The sequence below is a fragment of the Phalangium opilio genome, unplaced genomic scaffold (assembly GCF_054372755.1).
Source record: "Phalangium opilio isolate 3A_F unplaced genomic scaffold, DU_Popi_V2 ptg000019l_1, whole genome shotgun sequence".
NCBI lineage: Eukaryota > Metazoa > Arthropoda > Arachnida > Opiliones > Phalangiidae > Phalangium > Phalangium opilio.
In genome coordinates this window covers 7,462,125-7,476,495 of record NW_028324152.1, presented here as the reverse complement: position 1 = coordinate 7,476,495, position 14,371 = coordinate 7,462,125, and positions in this window count along the sequence as shown.

Sequence of the window (14,371 nt, the reverse complement as noted above, 5' to 3'; positions counted from 1 at the left end):
AACGTAAACAAACAACCCGTCCATAGGAAATACATTAGACTAAATTCTGGAGGCTCGTAACTCTGGTTCTACCAGAGATACGGGGATGTAAATAATGTGACCTTGACACAAATGTTCGGATAATAATAAAAAAAAACTTCGCGGTTTCGAACCTGTGGCCTTCCGGGAGTGAGGCGGATGCGATAACCGCTACACTAAAGATATGTTATTATTTTTAATCGAAAGAACAGGGTCAAGTAATTAAGCAATACATGAACAAACAAACCCCTCCATAGAAAATGCATTAGAGTATACTTTGCAGGCTCGTAACTCTGTTTCTACTGTAGATACGGCGATGTCCTTTGAGTATGTTATATTCCAATTTGTCTTCCATCTAACCATACTAAAAACATTGAGCTACGAAAAACAGGGGCCGAGTTATTAAGCTAAACGTAAACAAACAACCCGTCCAAAGGAAATGCCTTAGACTATGCTTTGCAGGCCCATAACTCTGTGTTTACTAGAGATACGGGGATGTCCTTAAGATATGTTATAGTCCAAATTGTCCCCCATCTAACCATACTAAAAACATTGAGCTAGGACAAACAGGGGCCGAGATATTAAGCAAAATGTTCGTCAACTTGGTATCGTCTCACTTATTTTTATTATGTTACTTATGATTTTTGCACTAAACTTTGGAGGCTCATAACTCTTGTTCTACAAGAGATACTGGGATCTCCTTTGGATATGCTATAGTACTGTTTGCTCCCCATACAAGGATACTTTAAACTTGAGGCTACCTCAATATCGTCGTCAACTTACTTTTTGTCTCACTTATTGTTAGAAGGTTACTTTTGATATTTGAAAATAAACTTTGCAGGCTCGTAACTCTGTTTCTACTGGAGATACGGGGATGTCCTTTGAGTATGTTATAGACCAATTTGTCCCCCATCTAGACATACTAAGAATTAGGGCTACGACAAACAGTAGTCGAGTAATTAAGCTAATCGTAAACAAACAAACCCCTCCATAGGAAATACATTAGACTAAATTCTGGAGGCTCGTAACTCTGGTTCTACCAGAGATACGGGGATGTAAATAATGTGACCTTGACACAAATGTTCGGATAATTATAAAGGTCTTTGCATGTTCCAAGCAAAAAAAAAACCTCGCGGTTTCGAACCTGTGGCCTTCCGGGAGTGAGGCGGATGCGATAACCGCTACACTAAAGATATGTTATTATTTTTAATCGAAAGAACAGGGTCAAGTAATTAAGCAAAACGTGAACAAACAAACCCCTCCATAGAAAATGCATTAGACTATACTTTGCAAGGCCCATAACTCTGTGTCTACTAGACATACCGGGATGTCCTTAGGATATGTTATAGTCCAAATTGTCCCCCATCTAACCATACTAAAAACTTTGGGCTACGACAAACAGGGGCCGAGTAATTAAGCTAAACGTAAACAAACAACCCGTCCAAAGGAAATGCATTAGACTATGCTTTGCAGGCCCATAACTCTGTGTTTACTAGAGATACGGGGATGTCCTTAGGATATGTTTTAGTCCAAATTGTCCCCCATCTAACCATACTAAAAACATTGAGCTACGACAAACAGGGGCCGAGATATTAAGCAAAATGTTCGTCAACTTTGGTATCGTCTCACTTATTTTTATTATGTTAGTTTTGATTTTTGCACTAAACTTTGGAGGCTCATAACTCTTGTTCTACAAGAGATACTGGGATCTCCTTTGGATATGTTATAGTACTCTTTGCTCCCCATACAAGGATACTTTAAACTTGAGGCTACCTCAATATCGTCGTCAACTTATTTTTTGTCTCACTTATTGTTAGAAGGTTACTTTTGATTTTTGAAAATAAACTTTGCAGGCTCGTAACTCTGGTTCTACCAGAGATACGGGGATGTAAATAATGTGACCTTGACACAAATGTTCGGATAATTATAAAGGTCTTTGCATGTTCCAAGCAAAAAAAAAACCTCGCGGTTTCGAACCTGTGGCCTTCCGGGAGTGAGGCGGATGCGATAACCGCTACACTAAAGATATGTTATTATTTTTAATCGAAAGAACAGGGTCAAGTAATTAAGCAAAACGTGAACAAACAAACCCCTCCATAGAAAATGCATTAGACTATACTTTGCAAGGCCCATAACTCTGTGTCTACTAGACATACCGGGATGTCCTTAGGATATGTTATAGTCCAAATTGTCCCCCATCTAACCATACTAAAAACTTTGGGCTACGACAAACAGGGGCCGAGTAATTAAGCTAAACGTAAACAAACAACCCGTCCAAAGGAAATGCATTAGACTATGCTTTGCAGGCCCATAACTCTGTGTTTACTAGAGATACGGGGATGTCCTTAGAATATGTTTTAGTCCAAATTGTCCCCCATCTAACCATACTAAAAACATTGAGCTACGACAAACAGGGGCCGAGATATTAAGCAAAATGTTCGTCAACTTTGGTATCGTCTCACTTATTTTTATTATGTTAGTTTTGATTTTTGCACTAAACTTTGGAGGCTCATAACTCTTGTTCTACAAGAGATACTGGGATCTCCTTTGGATATGTTATAGTACTCTTTGCTCCCCATACAAGGATACTTTAAACTTGAGGCTACCTCAATATCGTCGTCAACTTATTTTTTGTCTCACTTATTGTTAGAAGGTTACTTTTGATTTTTGAAAATAAACTTTGCAGGCTCGTAACTCTGGTTCTACCAGAGATACGGGGATGTAAATAATGTGACCTTGACACAAATGTTCGGATAATTATAAAGGTCTTTGCATGTTCCAAGCAAAAAAAAAACCTCGCGGTTTCGAACCTGTGGCCTTCCGGGAGTGAGGCGGATGCGATAACCGCTACACTAAAGATATGTTATTATTTTTAATCGAAAGAACAGGGTCAAGTAATTAAGCAAAACGTGAACAAACAAACCCCTCCATAGAAAATGCATTAGACTATACTTTGCAAGGCCCATAACTCTGTGTCTACTAGACATACCGGGATGTCCTTAGGATATGTTATAGTCCAAATTGTCCCCCATCTAACCATACTAAAAACTTTGGGCTAGGACAAACAGGGGCCGAGTAATTAAGCTAAACGTAAACAAACAACCCGTCCAAAGGAAATGCATTAGACTATGCTTTGCAGGCCCATAACTCTGTGTTTTCTAGAGATACGGGGATGTCCTTAGGATATGTTTTAGTCCAAATTGTCCCCCATCTAACCATACTAAAAACATTGAGCTACGACAAACAGGGGCCGAGATATTAAGCAAAATGTTCGTCAACTTGGTATCGTCTCACTTATTTTTATTATGTTACTTATGATTTTTGCACTAAACTTTGGAGGCTCATAACTCTTGTTCTACAAGAGATACTGGGATCTCCTTTGGATATGCTATAGTACTGTTTGCTCCCCATACAAGGATACTTTAAACTTGAGGCTACCTCAATATCGTCGTCAACTTACTTTTTGTCTCACTTATTGTTAGAAGGTTACTTTTGATTTTTGAAAATAAACTTTGCAGGCTCGTAACTCTGTTTCTACTGGAGATACGGGGATGTCCTTTGAGTATGTTATAGACTAATTTGTCCCCCATCTAGACATACTAAGAATTAGGGCTACGACAAACAGTAGTCGAGTAATTAAGCTAATCGTAAACAAACAAACCCCTCCATAGGAAATACATTAGACTAAATTCTGGAGGCTCGTAACTCTGGTTCTACCAGAGATACGGGGATGTAAATAATGTGACCTTGACACAAATGTTCGGATAATTATAAAGGTCTTTGCATGTTCCAAGCAAAAAAAAAACCTCGCGGTTTCGAACCTGTGGCCTTCCGGGAGTGAGGCGGATGCGATAACCGCTACACTAAAGATATGTTATTATTTTTAATCGAAAGAACAGGGTCAAGTAATTAAGCAAAACGTGAACAAACAAACCCCTCCATAGAAAATGCATTAGACTATACTTTGCAAGGCCCATAACTCTGTGTCTACTAGACATACCGGGATGTCCTTAGGATATGTTATAGTCCAAATTGTCCCCCATCTAACCATACTAAAAACTTTGGGCTACGACAAACAGGGGCCGAGTAATTAAGCTAAACGTAAACAAACAACCCGTCCAAAGGAAATGCATTAGACTATGCTTTGCAGGCCCATAACTCTGTGTTTACTAGAGATACGGGGATGTCCTTAGGATATGTTTTAGTCCAAATTGTCCCCCATCTAACCATACTAAAAACATTGAGCTACGACAAACAGGGGCCGAGATATTAAGCAAAATGTTCGTCAACTTTGGTATCGTCTCACTTATTTTTATTATGTTAGTTTTGATTTTTGCACTAAACTTTGGAGGCTCATAACTCTTGTTCTACAAGAGATACTGGGATCTCCTTTGGATATGTTATAGTACTCTTTGCTCCCCATACAAGGATACTTTAAACTTGAGGCTACCTCAATATCGTCGTCAACTTATTTTTTGTCTCACTTATTGTTAGAAGGTTACTTTTGATTTTTGAAAATAAACTTTGCAGGCTCGTAACTCTGGTTCTACCAGAGATACGGGGATGTAAATAATGTGACCTTGACACAAATGTTCGGATAATTATAAAGGTCTTTGCATGTTCCAAGCAAAAAAAAAACCTCGCGGTTTCGAACCTGTGGCCTTCCGGGAGTGAGGCGGATGCGATAACCGCTACACTAAAGATATGTTATTATTTTTAATCGAAAGAACAGGGTCAAGTAATTAAGCAAAACGTGAACAAACAAACCCCTCCATAGAAAATGCATTAGACTATACTTTGCAAGGCCCATAACTCTGTGTCTACTAGACATACCGGGATGTCCTTAGGATATGTTATAGTCCAAATTGTCCCCCATCTAACCATACTAAAAACTTTGGGCTAGGACAAACAGGGGCCGAGTAATTAAGCTAAACGTAAACAAACAACCCGTCCAAAGGAAATGCATTAGACTATGCTTTGCAGGCCCATAACTCTGTGTTTTCTAGAGATACGAGGATGTCCTTAGGATATGTTTTAGTCCAAATTGTCCCCCATCTAACCATACTAAAAACATTGAGCTACGACAAACAGGGGCCGAGATATTAAGCAAAATGTTCGTCAACTTGGTATCGTCTCACTTATTTTTATTATGTTACTTATGATTTTTGCACTAAACTTTGGAGGCTCATAACTCTTGTTCTACAAGAGATACTGGGATCTCCTTTGGATATGCTATAGTACTGTTTGCTCCCCATACAAGGATACTTTAAACTTGAGGCTACCTCAATATCGTCGTCAACTTACTTTTTGTCTCACTTATTGTTAGAAGGTTACTTTTGATTTTTGAAAATAAACTTTGCAGGCTCGTAACTCTGTTTCTACTGGAGATACGGGGATGTCCTTTGAGTATGTTATAGACTAATTTGTCCCCCATCTAGACATACTAAGAATTAGGGCTACGACAAACAGTAGTCGAGTAATTAAGCTAATCGTAAACAAACAAACCCCTCCATAGGAAATACATTAGACTAAATTCTGGAGGCTCGTAACTCTGGTTCTACCAGAGATACGGGGATGTAAATAATGTGACCTTGACACAAATGTTCGGATAATTATAAAGGTCTTTGCATGTTCCAAGCAAAAAAAAAACCTCGCGGTTTCGAACCTGTGGCCTTCCGGGAGTGAGGCGGATGCGATAACCGCTACACTAAAGATATGTTATTATTTTTAATCGAAAGAACAGGGTCAAGTAATTAAGCAAAACGTGAACAAACAAACCCCTCCATAGAAAATGCATTAGACTATACTTTGCAAGGCCCATAACTCTGTGTCTACTAGACATACCTGGATGTCCTTAGGATATGTTATAGTCCAAATTGTCCCCCATCTAACCATACTAAAAACTTTGGGCTACGACAAACAGGGGCCGAGTAATTAAGCTAAACGTAAACAAACAACCCGTCCAAAGGAAATGCATTAGACTATGCTTTGCAGGCCCATAACTCTGTGTTTACTAGAGATACGGGGATGTCCTTAGGATATGTTTTAGTCCAAATTGTCCCCCATCTAACCATACTAAAAACATTGAGCTACGACAAACAGGGGCCGAGATATTAAGCAAAATGTTCGTCAACTTTGGTATCGTCTCACTTATTTTTATTATGTTAGTTTTGATTTTTGCACTAAACTTTGGAGGCTCATAACTCTTGTTCTACAAGAGATACTGGGATCTCCTTTGGATATGTTATAGTACTCTTTGCTCCCCATACAAGGATACTTTAAACTTGAGGCTACCTCAATATCGTCGTCAACTTATTTTTTGTCTCACTTATTGTTAGAAGGTTACTTTTGATTTTTGAAAATAAACTTTGCAGGCTCGTAACTCTGGTTCTACCAGAGATACGGGGATGTAAATAATGTGACCTTGACACAAATGTTCGGATAATTATAAAGGTCTTTGCATGTTCCAAGCAAAAAAAAAACCTCGCGGTTTCGAACCTGTGGCCTTCCGGGAGTGAGGCGGATGCGATAACCGCTACACTAAAGATATGTTATTATTTTTAATCGAAAGAACAGGGTCAAGTAATTAAGCAAAACGTGAACAAACAAACCCCTCCATAGAAAATGCATTAGACTATACTTTGCAAGGCCCATAACTCTGTGTCTACTAGACATACCGGGATGTCCTTAGGATATGTTATAGTCCAAATTGTCCCCCATCTAACCATACTAAAAACTTTGGGCTACGACAAACAGGGGCCGAGTAATTAAGCTAAACGTAAACAAACAACCCGTCCAAAGGAAATGCATTAGACTATGCTTTGCAGGCCCATAACTCTGTGTTTACTAGAGATACGGGGATGTCCTTAGGATATGTTTTAGTCCAAATTGTCCCCCATCTAACCATACTAAAAACATTGAGCTACGACAAACAGGGGCCGAGATATTAAGCAAAATGTTCGTCAACTTTGGTATCGTCTCACTTATTTTTATTATGTTAGTTTTGATTTTTGCACTAAACTTTGGAGGCTCATAACTCTTGTTCTACAAGAGATACTGGGATCTCCTTTGGATATGTTATAGTACTCTTTGCTCCCCATACAAGGATACTTTAAACTTGAGGCTACCTCAATATCGTCGTCAACTTATTTTTTGTCTCACTTATTGTTAGAAGGTTACTTTTGATTTTTGAAAATAAACTTTGCAGGCTCGTAACTCTGGTTCTACCAGAGATACGGGGATGTAAATAATGTGACCTTGACACAAATGTTCGGATAATTATAAAGGTCTTTGCATGTTCCAAGCAAAAAAAAAACCTCGCGGTTTCGAACCTGTGGCCTTCCGGGAGTGAGGCGGATGCGATAACCGCTACACTAAAGATATGTTATTATTTTTAATCGAAAGAACAGGGTCAAGTAATTAAGCAAAACGTGAACAAACAAACCCCTCCATAGAAAATGCATTAGACTATACTTTGCAAGGCCCATAACTCTGTGTCTACTAGACATACCGGGATGTCCTTAGGATATGTTATAGTCCAAATTGTCCCCCATCTAACCATACTAAAAACTTTGGGCTACGACAAACAGGGGCCGAGTAATTAAGCTAAACGTAAACAAACAACCCGTCCAAAGGAAATGCATTAGACTATGCTTTGCAGGCCCATAACTCTGTGTTTACTAGAGATACGGGGATGTCCTTAGGATATGTTTTAGTCCAAATTGTCCCCCATCTAACCATACTAAAAACATTGAGCTACGACAAACAGGGGCCGAGATATTAAGCAAAATGTTCGTCAACTTTGGTATCGTCTCACTTATTTTTATTATGTTAGTTTTGATTTTTGCACTAAACTTTGGAGGCTCATAACTCTTGTTCTACAAGAGATACTGGGATCTCCTTTGGATATGTTATAGTACTCTTTGCTCCCCATACAAGGATACTTTAAACTTGAGGCTACCTCAATATCGTCGTCAAGTTATTTTTTGTCTCACTTATTGTTAGAAGGTTACTTTTGATTTTTGAAAATAAACTTTGCAGGCTCGTAACTCTGGTTCTACCAGAGATACGGGGATGTAAATAATGTGACCTTGACACAAATGTTCGGATAATTATAAAGGTCTTTGCATGTTCCAAGCAAAAAAAAAACCTCGCGGTTTCGAACCTGTGGCCTTCCGGGAGTGAGGCGGATGCGATAACCGCTACACTAAAGATATGTTATTATTTTTAATCGAAAGAACAGGGTCAAGTAATTAAGCAAAACGTGAACAAACAAACCCCTCCATAGAAAATGCATTAGACTATACTTTGCAAGGCCCATAACTCTGTGTCTACTAGACATACCGGGATGTCCTTAGGATATGTTATAGTCCAAATTGTCCCCCATCTAACCATACTAAAAACTTTGGGCTAGGACAAACAGGGGCCGAGTAATTAAGCTAAACGTAAACAAACAACCCGTCCAAAGGAAATGCATTAGACTATGCTTTGCAGGCCCATAACTCTGTGTTTACTAGAGATACGGGGATGTCCTTAGGATATGTTTTAGTCCAAATTGTCCCCCATCTAACCATACTAAAAACATTGAGCTACGACAAACAGGGGCCGAGTAATTAAGCTAAAGGTAAACAAACAACCTGTCCATAGGAAATGCATTAGACTATACTTTGCAGGCCCATAACTCTGTTTCTACTGGAGATACGGGGATGTCCTTTGAGTTTGTTATAGACCAATTTGTCCCCCATCTAGCCATACTAAGAATTAGGGCTTCGACAAACAGTAGTCGAGTAATTAAGCTAATCGTAAAAAAACAAACCCCTCCATAGGAAATACATTAGACTAAATTCTGGAGGCTGGTAACTCTGGTTCTACCAGAGATACGGGGATGTAAATAATGTGACCTTGACACAAATGTTCGGATAATTATAAAAAAAAACTTCGCGGTTTCGAACCTGTGGCCTTCCGAGAGTGAGGCGGATGCGATAACCGCTACACTAAAGATATGTTATTATTTTTAATCGAAAGAACAGGGTCAAGTAATTAAGCAATACGTGAACAAACAAACCCCTCCATAGAAAATGCATTAGACTATACTTTGCAGGCTCGTAACTCTGTTTCTACTGTAGATACGGGGATGTCCTTTGAGTATGTTTTAGTCCAATTTGTCCCCCATCTAACCATACTAAAAACATTGAGCTACGACAAACACGGGCCGAGTAATTAAGCTAAACGTAAACAAACAACCCGTCCAAAGGAAATGCATTAGACTATGCTTTGCAGGCCCATAACTCTGTGTTTACTAGAGATACGGGGATGTCCTTAGGATATGTTTTAGTCCAAATTGTCCCCCATCTAACCATACTAAAAACATTGAGCTACGACAAACAGGGGCCGAGATATTAAGCAAAATGTTCGTCAACTTTGGTATCGTCTCACTTATTTTTATTATGTTAGTTTTGATTTTTGCACTAAACTTTGGAGGCTCATAACTCTTGTTCTACAAGAAATACTGGGATCTCCTTTGGATATGTTATAGTACTCTTTGCTCCCCATACAAGGATACTTTAAACTTGAGGCTACCTCAATATCGTCGTCAACTTATTTTTTGTCTCACTTATTGTTAGAAGGTTACTTTTGATTTTTGAAAATAAACTTTGCAGGCTCGTAACTCTGGTTCTACCAGAGATACGGGGATGTAAATAATGTGACCTTGACACAAATGTTCGGATAATTATAAAGGTCTTTGCATGTTCCAAGCAAAAAAAAAACTTCGCGGTTTCGAACCTGTGGCCTTCCGGGAGTGAGGCGGATGCGATAACCGCTACACTAAAACAAACAACCCGTCCAAAGGAAATGCATTAGACTATGCTTTGCAGGCCCATAACTCTGTGTCTACTAGAGATACGGGGATGTCCTTAGGATATGTTATAGTCCAAATTGTCCTTCAGCTAACCATACTAAAAACTTTGGGCTACGACAAACAGGGGCCGAGTACTTAAGCAAAACGTAAAGAAACAAACCCCCTCCATAGGAAATGAGTTAGACTATATTTTGCAGGCTCGTAACTCTGTTTCCACTGGAGATACGGGGATGTCCTTTGAGTATGTTATAGTCCAATTTGTCCCCCATCTAACCATACTAAAAACATTGAGCTACGACAAACAGGGGCCGAGTAATTAAGCTAAACGTAAACAAACAACCCGTCCATAGGAAATGCATTAGACTATACTTTGCAGGCCCATAACTCTGTGTCTACTAGAGATACCGGGATGTCCTTAGGATATGTTTTAGTCCAATTTGTCCTTCATCTAACCATACTAAAAACATTGAGCTACGACAAACAGGGGCCGAGTAATTAAGCTAAACGTAAACAAACAACCTGTCCATAGGAAATGCATTAGACTATACTTTGCAGGCCCATAACTCTGTTTCTACTGGAGATACGGGGATGTCCTTTGAGTTTGTTATAGACCAATTTGTCCCCCATCTAGCCATACTAAGAATTAGGGCTTCGACAAACAGTAGTCGAGTAATTAAGCTAATCGTAAAAAAACAAACCCCTCCATAGGAAATACATTAGACTAAATTCTGGAGGCTGGTAACTCTGGTTCTACCAGAGATACGGGGATGTAAATAATGTGACCTTGACACAAATGTTCGGATAATTATAAAAAAAAACTTCGCGGTTTCGAACCTGTGGCCTTCCGGGAGTGAGGCGGATGCGATAACCGCTACACTAAAGATATGTTATTATTTTTAATCGAAAGAACAGGGTCAAGTAATTAAGCAATACATGAACAAACAAACCCCTCCATAGAAAATGCATTAGACTATACTTTGCAGGCTCGTAACTCTGTTTCTACTGTAGATACGGGGATGTCCTTTGAGTATGTTTTAGTCCAATTTGTCCCCCATCTAACCATACTAAAAACATTGAGCTACGACAAACAGGGGCCGAGTAATTAAGCTAAACGTAAACAAACAACCCGTCCATAGGAAATGCATTAGACTATACTTTGCAGGCCCATAACTCTGTGTCTACTAGAGATACCGGGATGTCCTTAGGATATGTTTTAGTCCAATTTGTCCTTCATCTAACCATACTAAAAACATTGAGCTACGACAAACAGGGGCCGAGTAATTAAGCTAAACGTAAACAAACAACCTGTCCATAGGAAATGCATTAGACTATACTTTGCAGGCCCATAACTCTGTTTCTACTGGAGATACGGGGATGTCCTTTGAGTTTGTTATAGACCAATTTGTCCCCCATCTAGCCATACTAAGAATTAGGGCTTCGACAAACAGTAGTCGAGTAATTAAGCTAATCGTAAAAAAACAAACCCCTCCATAGGAAATACATTAGACTAAATTCTGGAGGCTGGTAACTCTGGTTCTACCAGAGATACGGGGATGTAAATAATGTGACCTTGACACAAATGTTCGGATAATTATAAAAAAAAACTTCGCGGTTTCGAACCTGTGGCCTTCCGGGAGTGAGGCGGATGCGATAACCGCTACACTAAAGATATGTTATTATTTTTAATCGAAAGAACAGGGTCAAGTAATTAAGCAATACGTGAACAAACAAACCCCTCCATAGAAAATGCATTAGACTATACTTTGCAGGCTCGTAACTCTGTTTCTACTGTAGATACGGGGATGTCCTTTGAGTATGTTTTAGTCCAATTTGTCCCCCATCTAACCATACTAAAAACATTGAGCTACGACAAACAGGGGCCGAGTAATTAAGCTAAACGTAAACAAACAACCTGTCCATAGGAAATGCATTAGACTATACTTTGCAGGCCCATAACTCTGTTTCTACTGGAGATACGGGGATGTCCTTTGAGTTTGTTATAGACCAATTTGTCCCCCATCTAGCCATACTAAGAATTAGGGCTTCGACAAACAGTAGTCGAGTAATTAAGCTAATCGTAAAAAAACAAACCCCTCCATAGGAAATACATTAGACTAAATTCTGGAGGCTGGTAACTCTGGTTCTACCAGAGATACGGGGATGTAAATAATGTGACCTTGACACAAATGTTCGGATAATTATAAAAAAAAACTTCGCGGTTTCGAACCTGTGGCCTTCCGGGAGTGAGGCGGATGCGATAACCGCTACACTAAAGATATCTTATTATTTTTAATCGAAAGAACAGGGTCAAGTAATTAAGCAATACGTGAACAAACAAACCCCTCCATAGAAAATGCATTAGACTATACTTTGCAAGGCCCATAACTCTGTGTCTACTAGACATACCGGGATGTCCTTAGGATATGTTATAGTCCAATTTGTCCCCCATCTAACCATACTAAAAACATTGAGCTACGAAAAACAGGGGCCGAGTAATTAAGCTAAACGTAAACAAACAACCCGTCCAAAGGAAATGCATTAGACTATGCTTTGCAGGCTCGTAACTCTGGTTCTACCAGAGATACGGGGATGTAAATAATGTGACCTTGACACAAATGTTCGGATAATTATAAAGGTCTTTGCATGTTCCAAGCAAAAAAAAAAAGCTTCGCGGTTTCGAACCTGTGGCCTTCCGGGAGTGAGGCGGATGCGATAACCGCTACACTAAAGATATGTTATTATTTTTAATCGAAAGAACAGGGTCAAGTAATTAAGCAATACGTGAAAAAACAAACCCCTCCATAGAAAATGCATTAGACTATACTTTGCAGGCTCGTAACTCTGTTTCTACTGTAGATACGGGGATGTCCTTTGAGTATGTTATAGTCTAATTTGTCCCCCATCTAACCATACTAAAAACATTGAGCTACGACAAACAGGGGCCGAGTAATTAAGCTAAACGTAAACAAACAACCCGTCCATAGGAAATGCATTAGACTATATTTTGCAGGCCCATAACTCTGTGTCTATTAGAGATACGGGGATGTCCTTAGGATATGATATAGTCCAAATTGTCCCCCATCTAACCATACTAAAAACTTTGGGCTACGACAAACAGGGGCCGAGTAATTAAGCTAATCGTAAACAAACAAACCCCTCCATAGGAAATGCATTAGACTATACTTTGCAGGCCCATAACTCTGTGTCTACTAGAGATACGGGGATGTCCTTAGGATATGTTATAGTCCAAATTGTCCCCCATCTAACCATACTAAAAACATTGAGCTACGACAAACAGGGGCCGAGTAATTAAGCTAAACGTAAACAAACAACCCGTCCATAGGAAATGCACTAGACTATACTTTGCAGGCCCATAACTCTGTGTCTATTAGAGATACGGGGATGTCGTTAGGATATGATATAGTCCAAATTGTCCCCCATCTAACCATACTAAAAACATTGAGCTACGACAAACAGGGGCCGAGATATTAAGCAAAATGTTCGTCAACTTTGGTATCGTCTCACTTATTTTTATTATGTTACTTATGATTTTTGCACTAAACTTTGGAGGCTCATAACTCTTGTTCTACAAGAGGTACTGGGATCTCCTTTGGATATGTTATAGTACTCTTTGCTCCCCATACAAGGATACTTTAAACTTGAGGCTACCTCAATATCGTCGTCAACTTATTTTTTTTCTCACTTATTGTTAGAAGGTTACTTTTGATTTTTGAAAATAAACTTTGCAGGCTCGTAACTCTGGTTCTACCAGAGATACGGGGGTGTAAATAATGTGACCTTGACACAAATGTTCGGATAATTATAAAGGTCTTTGCATGTTCCAAGCAAAAAAAAAGCTTCGCGGTTTCGAACCTGTGGCCTTCCGGGAGTGAGGCGGATGCGATAACCGCTACACTAAAGATATGTTATTATTTTTAATCGAAAGAACAGGGTCAAGTAATTAAGCAATACGTGAACAAACAAACCCCTCCATTGAAAATGCATTAGACTATACTTTGCAAGGCCCATAACTCTGTGTCTACTAGACATACCGCGATGTCCTTAGGATATGTTATAGTCCAATTTGTCATTCATCTAACCATACTAAAAACTTTGGGCTACGACAAACAGGGGCCGAGTACTTAAGCGAAACGTAAAGAAACAAACCCCCTCCATAGGAAATGAGTTAGACTATACTTTGCAGGCTCGTAACTCTGTTTCCACTGGAGATACGGGGATGTCCTTTGAGTATGTTAAAGTCCAATTTGTCCCCCATCTAACCATACTAAAAACATTGAGCTACGAAAAACAGGGGCCGAGTAATTAAGCTAAACGTAAACAAACAACCCGTCCAAAGGAAATGCATTAGACTATGCTTTGCAGGCCCATAACTCTGTGTTTACTAGAGATACGGGGATGTCCTTAGGATATGTTATAGTCCAAATTGTCCCCCATCTAACCATACTAAAAACATTGAGCTACGACAAACAGGGG